Source organism: Carlito syrichta, unplaced genomic scaffold, assembly GCF_000164805.1.
Source record: "Carlito syrichta isolate Samal-C Ts95f unplaced genomic scaffold, Tarsius_syrichta-2.0.1 Scaffold308699, whole genome shotgun sequence".
In the NCBI taxonomy this organism is placed as follows: Eukaryota; Metazoa; Chordata; class Mammalia; order Primates; family Tarsiidae; genus Carlito; species Carlito syrichta.
This window is the reverse complement of record NW_007252795.1, coordinates 209,131-227,132: the sequence shown is the minus strand read 5'-3', so window position 1 is coordinate 227,132 and position 18,002 is coordinate 209,131. Positions and strand designations below refer to the sequence as shown.

The 18,002-nt window shown below is 39.6% G+C and overlaps 1 protein-coding gene and 1 pseudogene across 1 annotated transcript in view; both read right to left on the bottom strand.

Annotated features, from left to right (window-relative positions):
• The window catches only part of BAZ2B (bromodomain adjacent to zinc finger domain 2B), a 406,036-nt gene that overhangs the window by 314,514 nt on the left and 73,520 nt on the right, over positions 1–18,002 (bottom strand). The gene's annotated exons all lie outside the window — the stretch shown is intronic.
• The window catches only part of LOC103268081, a 9,337-nt pseudogene continuing 6,801 nt past the window's right edge, over positions 15,467–18,002 (bottom strand).

The window sequence follows — 18,002 nt, the reverse complement described above, 5'->3', positions numbered from 1 at the left end:
GCAGCCTCGACCTGCTGGGCTCCGGCGATCCTTCCGCCCCAGCCTTCCGAGTAGCCGGAATTACAGGCATGCGCTACCACACCCGGCTGATTTTTTGATTTATTGTAGAGATGAGGTCTCGCTGCCCAGGCGGGTCCCGATTGCGGGCACAGGCAATCCACTCACCTCAACCTCCCAAAGGCACGAGATTACAGGCTGAGCCACTGAGCCCGGTTCCATAATACATTTTTTAAAAAGTCATAAACTTTCCTGGAATTAGAACTTGAATATTATGTTCTATAGGCCTCTTATTTATTTATTTATTATTTTAAAGATGTGGGGTAAAATTCAGGATTGGGTATACAAGTGGTCATTGTACAGGTAAAGTTTGGGCCTTCCCTTTGGTTCTTACTTTGCCTAGTTTGAGATCAGGTACCCTTATTGATGTTGTATCCCTCCTACCCCGGCAGTATTCCACTGCCAATCCCTCTCTTATAGTTATGATAAATGCTCAGGGACTGCTTATGAGTGAGAACTTGTGGTACTCTGTTCTTTGTTTCTGTGATAGATCACTGAGTATGATCAACTCTAAATCCATCCAAGTTGCTGTGAAGTCCATATATTTGTCCTTCTTTATGGCTGCATAATATTCCATTGTGTATATGTACCACATTTTTTTGTCCAGTCCAGTTTCAATGGGCAGCACAGTTGGTTCCATGTTTTTGTTATTGTGAATAGTGCTGCAATAAACATGGGCGTGTAGGTATCTTTCTTGGAGAAAGATCTGAGTTCCTTCAAGCATATTCCCAGTAGGGGAATTGCTGGGTCATATGGAAGGACTATGTCTAGTTCTTTTAGAAATCGCCACACTGTTTTCCAGTTTTCTAGTTGGCATTCCCACCAGCAGCGTAGAAACATTCCTTTTTCTCCACATCCTTGTCAGCATCTATTGTTGTTTGTTTTATTAATGATAGCCATTTATACTGGGGTTATGTGGTATCTCACTGTGGTTTTGATTTGCATTTCTCTGATGATTAGTGAGGCTGAGCACTTTTTCATGTGTCTGTGGCTGCCTGTGTATCTTCTTTTGAGAAGTGCCTATTCATGTCTTTTGCCCACTTTGAATGGGGCTGTTTTTTTTCCTTTTGGAAGATTTGAGTTCCCAGTAGATCCTGGATGTTAGATCTTTGTTAGATATATAGTTGGCAAATATTTTTTCCCATTCTGTGGGCTGTCTCCCTGCTTTCTGTATGGTTTCTTTTGCTTTGCAGAAGCTTTTCAGTTTGATGAGTCCCACTTGTCTGTTTTATCTCTTATGGCATAGGCATTTGGGGTTTTGATCAGGAATTGGTTGCCAGTTCCAATTTCCATAAGGGTGTCTCCTGTGTTTTCTAAGGTTCTGATAGTTTGAGGTTTCATGTTTAGGTCTTTGATCCATTTAGAGTTAATTTTTGTGTATGGTGATAGGTAAGGGTCTTGTTTCAATCTTCTGCATGTGATCAGCCAGTTTTCCTAGCACCCTTTACTGAATAGGTTCTCCTCTCCCCAGTGGTTGTTGGTGGAGGCTTTGTTGAAGATGAGTTGGTTGAGAAATTGAGGTTTTGCTTCTGGAATCTCTATTCTGTTCCATTGGTCCATATGCCTATGCTTGTACCAATACCAGGCTGTTTTGATTATTGTAGCCTTATAGTAAAGTTTAAAATCTGGAAGTGTGATACCTTCCACTTCGTTTCTTTTGCTAAGGATTGTTTTGGCTATTCATGGTTGTTTATGTTTCCATATGAATTTCTGTATTATCATTTCCAGGTCTGAGAAGAATGATGTTGGTAATTTAATGGGTATTGCATTGAATCTGTAGATTGCCTTTGGTAGGATGGATATCTTAACAATGTTGAGTCCTCCTATCCATAAACCTGGAATATTTTTCTGTTTGTATCTTCTTGGGTTTCTTTGAGCAGTGTTTTGTAGTTTTCATTGTAGAGGTCTTTCACTTCTCTGGTTAGGAAGATGCCAAGGTGTTTCTTTCTTTCTTTCTTTTTTTTTTTTTTTTTTTGGCTATTGTGAATAGGACTATGTTTTTTATTTGGTTCTCTGCCTGCTTGTTGTTGGTGTATCAGAATACGACTGTCTTTTGCACATTTATTTTATATCCCCAAGACTTTGCCAAAGTCCTTCATCAGTGAAAGTAGGTTTTTGACAGATTCTCTTGGATTTTCAAGGTATAGGATCATATCGTCAGCAAAGAGGGATAACTTGACTTCCTCTTTTCCTATTTGGATACACCTGATTTCCTTCTCTTGTCTAATTGCTCTAGCTAGGACTTTCAACACAATGTTGAACAAGAGGGGTGAGAGTGGGAAGCCTTGTCTTGTTCCGATTTTCAGGGGAAATGTTTCCACTTTCTGTCCATTTAGCAATATGCTGGCTGTGGGTTTATCATAGATGGCGCTTACTATTTTGAGATATGTTCCTTCAATATCTAGAAGTTTGAGGGGTTTTATCAAGAAGAGATGCTGGATTTTATCAAAAGCTTTTTCTGCATCTAATGAGATAATCATGTGGTTCTTGTTTTTTCATCTGTGGATATATTTAATTACATTTATATTCTTGTGGATGTTGAACCAGTCCTGCATCCTGGTAATGAAGCCTACTTGGTCATGGTGGATGATTTTTGAGATGTGTTGTCGGAACCTATTTGCTAGAATCTTGTTGACAATTTTTGCATCTATGTTCATTAGGGATATTGGCCTGTAGTTCTCTTTTTTGGTTGGATCTTTACCCGGTTTGGGTATCACGAGATGTTAGCTTTGTAAAATGATTTGGGGAGAATTCCATCTTTCTCAATTGCCTGGAATACTTCCAGTAGCATTGGTATCAGCTCCTCCTTGTATGTTTTGTAGAATTCCGCTAGAAACCCATCTGATCCAGAGCTTTTTTTTTGTATGCCGTTTTCTAGTGACAGTCAATTTCCTGGGTTGTTATTGGTCTATTAAGTGTCTCAATGCCTCTTATTTTATTTGAGTTGGAGTCTCACTTTGTCTCCCAGGCTGGAAGACACGGCCACAGCAGACTCGACCTGCTGGGCAGACAATCCTTCTGCCTCAGCCGTCCAAGTAGTTGGAACTACAGGCATGCAATACCACTCCTAGCTAATTTTTTTTTTTTTAACTGTAGAGACAAGGTCTTGCCAAATTGCCCAGGCTGGTCTCAAACCTTTGAGCTCAGGCAATCCTTTCACCTTGGCCTCCCAAAGTGCTGGGATTACAGGTTTAAGCCACTGTGCCTTCAATGTCTTCTTGTTTCAACCTTGGGAGGTTATGTATAGGTCTCTTTTTATTTTTTTTATTTTTATTTTTTGAGTTGGAGTCTCACTCTGTTGCTCAGGTTGGAGTGCCATGGCACACTCACGACCACCCCAGTGTTGACCTGCCACCTCCAATGATCGTTCTGCCTCAGCCTTCCAAGTAGCCAGAACTACAGGCACGTGCTACCATGCCTGCCTAATTTTTTCATTTATTGTAAAAATAAGGTCTCGTCAAATTGCCCGGGCTGGTCCAACCCGCAGGCTCAGAAAATCCACTTGCTTCGGCCTCCCAAAGTGCTGGGATTACAGGATGAGCCACAGAGCCTAGGCCTCTTTTTAAAAGGTCTCTTTTTAAAATGGGATTATCAGAATCAACTGTAGAGATTTTTCTTTTCTTTTCTTTTTTTGAGTTAGGGTTGACTCACTCTGTTGCCCAGGCTAGAGAGCAGTGGCACACTCATGGCCACCCTAGTGTCGACCTGCTGGGCTCCAGCGATCCTTCCGCCTCAGCCTTCCCAGTAGTTGGAACTACAGGCCACGCTACAACCCCCCGTTTTTTATTTTGTTGTAGAGACGTCTTGCCAAGTTGCCCCAGCTGGTCTCGAACCCATGGGCTCAGGCAATCCAATCTCCTTGGCCTCCCAAAGTGCTGAGATTACAGACTGAGCCACCGAGCCTGGCCTTTTTGTTTAACTCTCAAAGTGTTTCTCATAAATATCCCAATTAAGAAAATGGCTATAAGCACAAATTGATTATAAAATTCATTTGGAAAAAGAAGCAAGAAAAGCATATAACACCTTGAAAAAGAAGAGCTTTGCAGAGAGTAGGGGCAATCATATCAGATATTAAGTATTATAAAACAACAGTTGGTATTGGTACTTGAATAAAAGACCAATAGAACACTAAAAAATTGAGAAACTGACTCAAGTGCATATGGAAATTTAGTATACATAAAAGCTGTATCGAAAGCAATGAGAAAGAGATGGATTTTCTAATAAGCGGTGTTTAGATAATTCAGTATACATAAGGAAAAGGATAAATTTGTGTCTGTTCCAAGAATAAATTTGAAAAAAATCAAAGTATTTAAATATAAACAATTGAACCTATACAAGTACTAGATGAAATTATGGATGAATTCTTCAATAACTGGAGAGTTGAGATAACTTTCCTAGCAGTGGTCAATACCAGAGGAAATTAAGTAAAATACTGGTAAGTCTCACTACATAAAGTACAATGGCAGGTGGCTGCCAGTGTGGAGAAGGCTGGGGGGTGGGGTAAAAGGAGAGACATGGCAAAATAACAAACAAACAAAACCTTGCAACTTACATGAGACAATTTAATAACCTTATTTATAAAGTATCTAAACATAGAGAAGAAAAAGACAACCTGATGGCAAAATGACAAGAGATATAAACAGAAATTTTACAGAGGGGGAAAAAAATGCAGTCAGGTACAGTGGTATGCATCGGTAGTCCCAGCTACTTGGGGAGGCTGAGGTAGGAGAATCACTTGAGTCCAGAAATTTGAGGCTATAGAGCAATATGGTCACACATGTGGATAGTCACTGCATTCCAGCCTTTGCAACACAGTGATAACTTGTCTCTAAAATAATAATAATAGTAGGGAAAGAAATGCAAATATCTCTTAAATAAAAACGTTTACAACCTTGCTTATAAGAGAAATGCCAATTAAGAATTACTGAGATTCTATTTCTCATCCATCAGATTGGCAAAATTTCAAAAGTTTCACAACACAGCCTGTTAGTGAGGTTCTTATAGGGGAAAGGAGCACTTTTTTTTTTTTTTTTGGCATGCTGGAGTACAAAATGGAAATACCCCAACAAGGGACAATATGACAGAATCTAACAATGTTACATATTTATTTTTTTACTAGCAAATCTCACTTCTAAGGATCTGAACAACACTGACAAAATATGAAAATAGATATACAGGAAGTTATTCATTGAAACACTGTTTGTTACAGCAAAAGCCTGGAAGTAATCCAAATGTTCATCATAGTGAAATGGTTGAATTAATATGGTACATCAACACAGTGGAGTACTATGCAATTTTTAAAAAGGTATAAGGGATGTATGTGATATGAATTACTTCATAGTGAATTCCAGTAAATGTTAAGTGAAACAAGCAAGTTAGAGAAAAACATAGTATAGTATGCTACCATTCATGTACATTTTACCTGTTTTTTAAATGAAAGAATAAATTAAAACCTTCTTAAAACATGGTTACCTAGAAAGAGAAAGCAAACAGGGTGGTAAAGACAGGAATAATATAGGATGTGAGTTTCTCAAAAAACCTGTTTTGTAGGACGAGGTGGCTCAAGTCTGTAATCCCAGCACTTTGGGAGGCTGAAGTGAGAGGATTACCTGAGCCCAGGGTTCAAGACCAGCCTGGGTAACTTGGCAAGACCTCGTCTCTATAATAAATTAAAAAATTAGCCGGATATGGTGGCGTGTGACTGTAATTCCAGCTACTTGGAAGGCTAAGGTAGAATGATCGCCTGAGCCCAGCAGGTCAAGGCTGCAGTGGCCATGAGCGTGCCCCTGCACTCCAGCCTGGGCAACAGTGAGACTCTGACTCAAAAAAAACCCCCACAAAAACCTGTTTTGTAGATGTGATTTTGGAACCATATAAAGTAACTTCCATTGTCATAAAATAAAAAGTTAAAATTAAAAAGCAATCCCATAAAAAATGGAATTAAATGAAATAAACTTAATTGTATATGGAGTTGGTGGCATAATCATACAGAGAAGAATTATTACAAGTGACTTTAAAATACAATGAAAACCATAATAAAAAATATTGATTTAATAAAAAAAAAGAAAACAAACAAACAAAAAATACAATTAAACACACACTAATTTAACAGTATGCAGTATTCCTCACAGGCTATAACTTAAGAAAAAGAATGTCAAAGCAACAAAATAAAACAGCAACTTAAATTGTCATCAGTCCCATATTTTTATGCTATTGTTATTTTTATGTATTGTTAGGGGTGTTATACTAATGTTGTTGCATGCAGTCTGCAAAAAAGCAACTGAAAACATTGGCATTGGTGTTTGGGGGAAATTAATTTTTGAGTAACATAAATATTCTTATCCTGAGTTTGAAATACATGTGTTAGAATGAACTCATTACATATTGCATATTTCTTAGTTTCATACTTAAAAAGACATATTTCTTAGTTCTGCCCACTGTACAGGGACCAGTACAGTAACAACAAGCACATACTCATTGTATACACTATGGTATCTAAACACTATCTATCTTTGAAAAGAATTCCCTTACGCAATGGCTGGTTGTCAGTTTAAGACAGAAAATATTCAAAATGAGCTTAGAATACTTTGTCATACTATTAAGTATAGAAATCATAAGTGACTATCGCTATCATGTCAGAAGAATCTGGGAGCCAATAGGAAGTGGCTAAGTAATTTTACAGCAGAAACATCATTTGTATGGGCTTTCCCATGACAATCCTCTATGAAAGCCAAGGACACCACCATAGATAGAATTAAGTTGACTGAATGAACTTAACTAACAGACTGTTGCTCACCCAAATCAGTCACATAAGCCTATGAGGGTTATACACAACACTACAGGGGCAGCAATGTGCTGTGTCTGACTCATACCGGCTCTTGAAAGCCAAATGTTAGATCTTCAAAAATTTTGCAAACTGGTTGTTAAATACAGTCATTACCAAGATGTAAATATTTTCCAACTTAAAATACATTGAAAATAAATCCTCAAAACTCATCACTTCTTATTTTACCTAACTTTACTATTTTGTATGCACTTGAGATTATTTATGTCCATTGTAGTATTTCAAAACAACAACAAAACCATATAGTGGTGTGCTACTGTCCATCTCTTCCCAACTCTGTTTGGTGAGGTCAAGTTGGTAGCCTGAAATCAATCATAGGTTTACACCATGGAAATGATTACACTACAAATCATGGTATAACTTAATGATGTGTTGATAACCTTAAGGGAGAGATGCAAAACATATAGAGTGCAAATTAAAGCATTACATTGTAAATGACAGCAAAAATGGTGAAATAATCTTCCAATATTTAAAAATTATTAACAATTTAGCAAGAAGGCCAGGTGCAGTGACTCAAGCCTGTAATCCCAGCACTTTGGGAGGCCAAGGTGAGAGGACTGCCTCGGCCCACGGGTTCAAGAACAGCTTGTGCAACTTGGTGAGACCTCAACTCTACAATAAATCAAAAAATTAGCCAGGTGTGGTAATGCATGCCTGTAGTTCCGGCTATTTGGAAGGCTGAGGCAGAAGGATAGCCTGAGCCAGCAGGTCAACACTGGGGTAGCCAGGAGCGTGCCACTGCACTCCAGCCTGGGCAACAGAGTGAGACTCCAACTAAAAAGAACAACAACAAGAAAAACAATTTAGCAAGAAGTCATTCACATCACTGATGAAAATGTGAAGTTCTAACATACACAGTTTTTCTTTTTAGATACAGAATCTCGCTCTGAATGTGAAGTTCTAACATACACAGTTTTTCTTTTTAGATACAGAATCTCGCTCTGTTACCCAGTCTGGAATGCAGTGGGGCAATCTTGGCTTGTTATAGCTTAACCTCCTGGCTAAAGTGACCCTCCCTTCTCAGCCTCCCAAGTAGCTGGAATTACAGGCATACGCCACAATGCCCAGCTAAAGCTTTTAATTTTTTGATAGAGTTTGGGTCTTGCTATGTTGCCCAAACTGGTCTTGAACTCCTGGCCTCAAGTGACCCTTCTTCCTCAGTCTCCCAAAGTGCTAGGATTACGAGCGTGAGCCACTGCACGCAGCCCCTCGACATACACTTTTATTGTTTCACTTTCATATTACTCATTTAATTAAACAAAAATATATTTATATAAAATATAAATTCACATCAGAACTACATTTGCTCAAGAACTGCAATCACAGATTGGCTACAGGTAGGGCTACAGACACAAGAGTTTGATAAAAATCAACTAAAGCATTCTGTGAGAATTAACTGGCTCCATGAATTTTACAATAGAGTATTGCATATCTTATTTTTTTTTGTAAAGTGTGTGCTACCAATCCTTTTTTTTTTTTTTTTTGAGTTGGCATCTCACTCTATCACTCAGGTTGGAGTGCAGTGACACACTCATGCCCATCCCAGCGTTGACCTGCTGGGCTGCAGCAATCCGTCCACTTCAGCCTTCCAAGTAGCAGGAACTACAGGCACGTGCTACCATGCCTGGCTAATTTTTGATTTCTTGTAGAGAGGTTTTGCCAAGTTGCCCGGGCTGGTCTCAAACCCACAGGCTCAGGCAGTCCACTTGCCTTGGTCTCCCAAAGTGCTGGGATTACAGGCTGAACCACCGAGCCCAGCCGCTACTAATCTTTTATATCGGTAAAATTTATGAACTTATGTATCTATAGATAAGTATACAGTTTTATTCCCAGGAAATCTGTTTTTAAGGATTACTAGCAAGTCACTGTTGAGGAGAAGCACAGTTGCTAGCCCTTGAGTCCAACTGAGAGGCATTCATATCCCAAAATAGCTGGCACAATGTGATAACTACTCCGATAGAAATATCCAAAGTAAATGAGTGCACATTTTACTCAGTAAGGAATGATTGCTTTTTCTGCTTGAGGACAGAAGGAAATGCACATTCTCAATGTATTAAAGAGTTCATCTCACCACAGTGATTAAGCCTTTTTTGTATCAGTTTGTCCTTACATTTTATCTTCAACATTAAAAATCATAACAATTTAGCCCTGAAGGGCAGTTTCAAGCTATTCAAGGTACTGTGGGCAAGTTCCCTGACAATCTGCCTTTTTTAGGGTCATGAAGAAATGTTTTTATCTCATACCTGATTTCAAAAATTCATAAAACTACCTTCTGTCTTGACAGCCAGTGTGTTTCAGGTTGGAGACCAGAGCCTTGTATTCAGTGCCCACTTATTTTCACAGTATTCAATCATGAGTACAATTTTCACTACTTCCTTTGACAAATGAATCAAGATCAGAGTTCATATTGTTTACAGTTATGCTCTAGAAATAGGACAGTGTGAGAATATTCCAGTGTAATTTTTTAACTAGTACAGTGATGTTTCTGCTCTGTCAATACTGATCCTACACACCATTTTCAGAAAAATTTTACTCATGAAATAATCACAAACAAAATTTTTAAAATCTCGTCCCCTCTTTGCATGAATTTTCAATGATTCAAAAAGAACAAGAAGTTGTCGGGCACTTTTCCTCCTTATATGAACTGCATATAGATCAAAGATTCGTTCATATTCTTCACACAGAAAGTTTGCATTCAACTGTAAAGCTAATTATCTACTAGCATGCTCATGTTAGAATAACTGTGCTTTCATACTGTATATAATTGATATTATAATGTCCAAAAGTATCATGTGTTAAGGGAATTTTGACAAGTTGATTCTGCCTTCATTCCAGACAAAATATTTATTACTTTGCTGCTGATTTAATAAGTTTAGCAACTGAGTGGTTTTATATATACTTTTACTCTGAGGAGTGCAACACTGAGATACTACCTTAGCGTCTTCTCCACATTTAAAGACAAAAATACTAGAAAGCATTATTTTTGCTTATTCTGGAAAGTTTTTACTGTTTTACAAGTTTGCCAAAAATGTCATTGGGTTTTATTTTATTTTACTTTTTGTGAGTCAGGGACTCACTCTGTCCCCCAGGGTGGAGTGCAGTGGCAACAATCACAGTTCCCCACAGCCTCAGACTCCTGGGCTCAGACAATCCTCCCTCTTGGGATTCCCAAACTGCTAGGATTACAAGCGTGAGACACTACGCCCAAACAGGTTTTATTTAAAAGACAATCAATGACTTTAAAATATCCCTAGCCTGTGGAGAGGGTAAGGGGAAGAGAAGGATGGAGAAAAATTGGTCAAAAGGTACACAAAGTTATAGTTAGATAGGAGAAATAAGTTTTGATATTCTAGTGCACAGCAGGGTGACTGGTTAACAATACTGTGTTGTATATTTCAAAATAGCTAGAAGGGAAAATTTTAAATGTTCTGTTTTTTTTTGAGTTGCAGTCTCACTCTGTTGCCCAGACTGGAGTGCAGTGGCCGCTCCCGGCCACCTCAGCCTCGACCTGCTGGACTCCGGCGATCCTTCCGCCTCAGCCTTCCAAGTAGCTGGAACTACAGGCACGCGCTACCACACCCGGCTAATTTTTTTTTAATTTATTGTAGAGATGAGGTCTCGCCTGCCCAGGCGAGTCTCGAACCTGTGGGATCAAGCAATCCACTCACCTCAGCCTCCTAAAGGCGCAGGATTACAGTCTGAGCCACCAAGCCCAGCTAATTTTGAATGTTCTTGCCACAAAGAAATGAGAAGTGTATAAGGTGCTGGATATGCTAATTACTCTGTATAGCTCATTATACAAAGTATACATGTATGGAAACATCACACTGTACCCCATAATATGTACAATTATTATCTGTCAACAAAATTTTTAAAGATCCCTAGTCTGAATAAATTTAAATTATTTTTTATAACTTTTTTCCTTCCATATAAGTAATAAGAGAGAGAATCCAAAGAGAGACAGATTACAGATTATCCTTTTTTGTATGTTGGAGTCTCATTCTATCACCCAGACTGGAATGCAGTGGCACTCTCACGACCACCCCAGCATCAACCTGATGGGTTCTGGCGACCCTTCCACCTCAGCCTTTCAAGTAGCCAGAACTACAAGCATGCGCTACTATGCCCGGCTAATTTTCAATTTATTGTAGAGACGAGGTCTCACCAAGTTGCCCATGCTGGTCTCAAACCCGCGAGCTCAAGCAATCCACTCACCTCGACCTCCCAAAATGCTGGGATTACAGGCTGAGCCACCAAGCCCAGTTGAGGCAGATTATTTTATTTTTGAGTTGGAGTCTCACTCTGTCACCCAGACTGGAGTGCCACCGCAGCCTCGACCTGCTGGGCTCCGGCGATCCTTCCACCTCAGCCTTCCGAGTTGCCGGAATTACAGGCATGCGCTACCATGCCTGGCTGATTTTTTGGTTTATTGTAGAGATGAGGTCTTGCCAAGTTTCCCAGGCTGGTCTCGAACCCGCGGGCTCAGACAATCCATTCACCTCAGTCTCCCAAAGTGCGAGATTACAGGTTGAGCCACCGAGCCCGGCAAATTTTATCTTTAAAACATAAAATCCTGGAAAATTATGCAGCCATAAGGAAGAATAAAATTATGGACTTCACAGCAACTTGGATGGACCTAGAGTCTGTAATACTCAGTGACCTAGCACAGAAACAAAGAACTGAGTACCACATGTTCTCACTCATAAGCAGACCCTGAACATTTATCATCATACAATAAGAAAGGGATTGGCAGTAGCAGGACACTGCCAGGAGAGGGGTGGGGGGCACATAACATCAATAAGACCTCAAACCAGGTGAAGTGGGGAACAGAGGGAGGCCCAAACTTTACCTGGACTATGACTACTTGTATACCTAATTCTGAATTGTATCCCACATTTTAAAAATTAAAACACTAAAACAAACAAAAAATCCTTTAATATATTACTACACCACGCCCATGTCCTTTCTTTTATTCAGTCATTTATTTGTTCTAGAAATACTTATTGAGGCTATTATATATCAGGTAGGAGTCCAGGTGCTAGGGTGCAGCAGTAAAAAAAATAATCTGCCCTCATAGGACTTACTTTTTAGTGGGGAGAAACAGGCAGCAAACACATGAGCAAATACATACTATATATCCCTGTCAACAAACTTTAAAGAGTCAAACAGTAACTCTTTTATACTTTGTGGTCACATGTATTTGTTGCAACTACTCAACATTGTTATTATAGTGAGAAAGCAGCAGTATACAACATGTCAAAAGGGGAGCATAGCTGTGTTCCAAGAAAACTTTATTTAAAAATAAGCAGTAGGTCACCTTGAGCTCACTGGCCATAATTTGCAGACTCCTGTTATATACAGTAGCTAACAAGTATTACAGGGAAAAATAATGGAGCCAATGTGAAGAAGTTCTAGAGACAGTGGAAAGTACCTAACTGATAAGAATATATTTGAGTAAAGACTTAAAAAAAGTTAAAGTAGCCTAGGCAACACAGTGAGACCTCATCTCAACAAAAAATTTTTAAAATTTAACTGGGTATGGTAGTGCACTTCTGTAGTCCCAGCTACTCAGGAGGCTGAGGCAGAAGGATAGCCTGAGCCGGGAGACTGAGGGTGGGTTGTGGTGAGCTGTGATCATGTCACTGCACTCCAGCCTGGCCAACAGTGAGACCTGGACTCAAAAAAAAGAAAAAAGAAAAAAGTAAAAGTCGGCATTTAGACGCATAAGAGAAGAGTTTCTCAGGCAGAGGGAACAAGACATGAAAAGGCAATGCAACAGGAGCCTGCTTAGTTAGTTCAAGGAACAGTAAATAGGCTAAGGACAAGAAAAAAAGCATTAAGAGATAAGGCAAAAGACTGCCATAGATAGTGTCATATTTTGCTGGGCCTTGTAAGCCATTATAAAGACTTCAAATTTTTACCCTGACTAAAAAACCACATGTGGTTTTGAGCAAAGAAATGACATGATCTGATTTATCTTAGAAAGAGAACTCTCTGGCTTTAGTGTGAGGAATAGATTGTAGCAGAAAAGGAATGAAAGACCACGCAGAAGTTGCTGAAAGATTCAAAAAAGAGATAATAAGAGCTTAAAACTGCATAACAGGTACTTTGGTCTGAATGTTTGTATTCCCCCTCAAGTACATATGTTGAAATCCTAACCCCCAAGGTGATGGTGTTTTGTTTGGTTTTGGTTTTTTTGAGTTGGAGTCTCACTCTGTTGCCCAGGCTGGAGTGCAGTGGCACGCTCACGGCTACCACAGCCTCAACCTGGTGATCCTTCCACCTTACCTTTCCAAGTAGCTGGAAGTACAGGCACGAGCCACCATGCCTGGCTAATTTTTTTGATTTATTGTAGAGATGAGATCTCACCAAGTTACCCAGGCTGGTCTCAACGAACCCCTGGGTTCAGGCAGTCCTCTCACCTCGGCCTCCCAAAGTGCTGGGATTATAGGTGTGAGCCACCATGGTTGGCCTGGGAATGGTTTTAAGAGGTGAAGCCTTGTGGAAGGTGATTAGGTCATGAGGGCATATCCCTCAAGAATAAAACTAGTGCCCTTATTAAATAAGCCCAAGGGGGACCCTTCACCTTACTACTGTGTGAACACACAGTGAGAAGATACCATCTGTGAACCAGAAAACAAGCCTTACCAGACAAAAAAATCTGTTTGCATTTTGATCTTGGACTTTACTACCTCCAAAACTGTGGGAAAAAAGTTTCTCATTTATAAACTATCCAGTCTATGATAATTTGTTATAGCAATATGAACAAATGAAGACAGAACTGATGGAAATAGTATAAAGTGGTCAGATTCTGAATACATTTTTCAGGTAGGGCTAAATGATCTGCTGATTGAACCAATCTATGGTATAAGAGAAATCAAGGAATGACTAATGAGTCCATATAGTTTGGGTGGGAAAGTTGGGGTCTAATGCAAATCAACAGATTGTTTGGACATGTTAAGTCTAAGATGACAACTAAACATTCAGGTGGAGATGTTAAAAACAAAGACAGCTAGGTTATATAAATTGGTTTTCAGCGAAAAGGTTCAGGCTTAAGATATGCATTTGGGAATTACTTGCTTATAGTATTTGAAGCCAGGAAATGGCTAAAAATCACCAGAGTAAGTACAAATAGACTTGGGTTCTCCAACATATAAAAGTTAGAGATATTACGGGGAAAAAAAACCCAAAAAACAGGAAAGGAAAGTGAGGAGAGGTGACCAATGAAGTAAGTAAAAAATCAAGAATAAGTTTCTAGAAGTTAAAAATATTTTTAAGAGGCCAGGTGTGATGGCTCAGCCTATAATCCCAGCACTTTGGGAGGCTGAGGAGAGAGGATTGCCTGAGCCTGGGGGTTTGGGACCAGCCTGGGCAACTTGGTGAGACCTCGAATCTACAATAAATAACAAAAAATTAGCCGGGCGTGGTGGCATTTGTCTGTAGTTTCAGCTACTTGGAAGGCTGAGGCGGAAGGATCGCCTGAGCCCAGCAGGTCAGGCTGCAGTGGCTATGAGTGTGCCACGGCACTCCAGCCTGGGTGCCAGAAGAAACGCCAACTCAAAAAAAATTTTTTTTCAGAGGGAAGAAGTAATATATTGTTTTAACTGCCATTGATAAGCTGAGTAAAATGAAGATTGAACATTAACAATTAGATTTGATAACATAGCCGGCATAGGTGTTTTAACGAAGTGATTGAAGTTTAAAAACAAAACAAACAAAAAAAAACCTTTCAGTTATAAAGTATGTCTTCAGTGTTTTTCTACAAGAATTTAGAAAGATATGTATTCTGAGCTATTGCAAATTTAAGAATATTCTTTCCTTTTAATACATGAAAATTAGTTGTGCAAAAAATTCTTTTTAAAAAGGATTTTACACATTTCAAATTTTTTAATTCTTTAATTGTCAATTCACAATATAGTTATAGATATTTATGGAGTACAAACACATTATGAGTTATTAATACAATGCTAAATTATTAAACTAATGTATATCCATCACCTCAAATATTTATCATTTTTGTGATAAGAACATTTAAAATTTTACTCAGTAATTTAAAAATGTACATTATTTACTCTATTAATGATGCTGTGCAATATATATCAAAGTAAGAAAAAACTTATTTTTCCTGTCTAATTGATCATCATCTCTTCATTCCCCCCATGATTCTTTGAGATGGTTGTTCTCTTTGAGTTCAATTGCTTTAGATTCCACATGTTTAAGTAAGAACATGTGGTATCTGTCTTTTTGAACCTGGCTTATTTCACTTAGCATAATATTCTGCAGTTCCATCCATAGTATCACAAGTGACAAAATTTCTGGGGCTTTTTTTTTTTTTTATATTTTATATATTTTTTCCTTCAAATTGTTATTTCTCAGGATTGACTGAAATAAAAATTTGGTGAGTGTCATCATCATCATCATCATCATGGAAATGATTCTGGGAGAAAACTGGTGAGATTACTATTTTTGCTTCTCACTTTAAACCAGCACATAATTGCTATTGATAGGCACAAGTCTGTCAAGAATGTTCAAGATACAACATGCTGTTCACAAGGGGAAAAAAACCTAGGAAATAACTTGTGTGTACTTCTTGATTTCATTGTACAAGACAAGTACAAAAGCACCACCCATGCCTCTGAGAACATTAGACCATGCACTCTTGGAAAAATATTTGCCTTCTTCATCACAAGCAAGCAATCTTCCTCCAGCAGTCAAGCATGCTCTGTACACATGATATCAGTTCCTCTGCGCCCTGACTGCTTCACCATGTAGCTCTGAAAAGTGTCAAACTGGCCAGGCTCTGTGGCTCAGCCTGTAATCCGAGCACTTTGGGAGGCCGAGGCAAGTGGATTGCCTGAGCCCGCAGGTTTGAGACCAGTCCGGGCAACTTGGTGAGATCTTGTCTCTACAATAAATGAAAAAATTAACCGGATGTGGTAGTGCGCACCTATAGTTCCAGCTACTTGGAAGGTTGAGTCAGAAGGATGGCCAGAGCCCAGCAGGTCGACTGCACTCCAGACTTGGCGACACAGTGAGACTCCAACTCAAAAAAAGAAAGTCAAATAAATAGGTAGGCAACTCAGCAATAGTAGTGACAGGTTGCATGATCATCCAGCTGATGACATGAGTATTCTTGGAACCTGGAAGCAGCCTATTTGCAATGTCATAGATACTGAAATAGGCAGTTCAGTAGATGATAATACCCTGCACAGATATGTTAAAGCATTGGTACAGGCCCATCAAATTTGTAGTCCTCAACCAGGCAGTCACTGAGGCCCCTGAATTTCTTTTCAGTTACAGTTTTTTCACATCAGCTAATTTACAGGTATGGGCAAAATCAGGAGGGTATACAAAGCACAAGGATGTGGCCCTAGCAGCACCACCTAATGCTAGATTCCCTGCAAAGTAGAGCCAAAACAGGGTCTTCTGTTACACACCATCCCACAAGATCTGCTTGTATTTACCTTTGAAGGCAAAATTGAGAGCCTGGATGGCGAAGTATCTGATAACACTGGCCAAGATACCATGCCAGAAGAACAGGACTCCCTGATGATGCTTGGTAATATATACCACACAGTCTACAATGCCCTTGTATTGTTTCTCTGCAGTGATTTGCTTGCTGGTATGCTGTGCCTGCAACAGCAGCTTGACCCACTTGAATGGAGCTACTATAGTGTGAAGATGGCCATGGTCACTCCACCTGCCAGGAAGTCCTTGATGAAGGACTGTCATACTAAAAGGAAAGAGGAAGAAGGTGACTGTGGGATGTAACTTGGCCAGGAACCGGTTTTAACTCAGGGACTTTGGGAAAAAAAATTTTTTTCTTTTATTTTTTGAGACAGAGTCTCACTCTGTCACTCAGGCTAGAGTGCAGTGGTATGCTCATGGCTACCACTGCTTTGACCTCCTGGGCTCAGGCAATTCTTCTGCCTCAGCCTTGCAAGTTGCTAGAACTACAGGTGCGCACCACCACACCTGGCTAATTTTTTGATTTGTTGTATAGAGGGGGTCTCAAGTTGCTCATGCTGGTCTTGAACCCCTGGGCTCAGGCAATCCTCTAGCCTTCACCTCCCAAAGTGCTGGGATTACAGGCATGAGACACCATGCCCAGCTGCAAATTTCTTTTTTTAAAGGCATTCCATTGTGTATACATACCGCATTTCCTTTACTCATTCATCTGTTGATGGATTCCACATCATGGCTATTGTGAATAGCGTTGCAATGAACATGGGAGTACAGGCATCTTTTCAACATACTGATTTCCAATCTTTTGAGTAAATACCCAAAAGTGAGATTGCTGGATCATATGGTAATTATAGTCTAGGTTTTTGAGAAATCACCATACGGTTTTCTAAAATGGTTGTACCAGTTTACATTCCCACCATCAGTGTACAACCATTCCCTTTATCCTCACCAATTTATTCATCTTTATTTTTTTTTTTTGAGTTGGAGTCTCACTCTGTCGCCCAGATTGGAGCGCCGTGGCCGCTCCCGGCCACCACAGCCTCGACCTGCTGGGCTCTAGCAATCCTTCTGCCTCAGCCTTCCAAGTAGCCGGAATTACAGGCATGCGCTACCACGCCCGGCTGATTTTTTGATTTATTGTAGAGATGAGTTCTTGCTGCCTAGGCGGATCTTGAACCCGCGGGCTCAGGCAATCCACTCACCTCAGCCTCCCAAAGGCGTGGGATTACAGGCTGAGCCACCAAGGCTGGCTAATTTTTTTTTTTTTAAACAGTATTAATTGAAAGAACAGAAAAGCTCCTAGAGTGGGAGGGGACCCGAGAGGGTTGCCCTACTTTTTTTTTTTTTTTTTAATGTTGTTGAGATAGTGTCTCACTATGTTGCCCATGCTGGTCTCAAACTCTGGTTTAAGTGATTCTCCTGTCTCAGCTGGAATGACAGGTGTGCCACCATACCCAACCTCACTTGCCTTTTGGATACTAGCAATTCTGACAGCTGTGAAGTGGTATCTCATTGTGGTTTGAGTTTCCCTGATTAGTAATGTTGAACATTTTTTTCATATGTCTGTTGGACATCTTTATATCTTCTTTTGAGAAATGTCTACTAGGGTCCTTTTCACATTTTTTTTTTTTTTTTT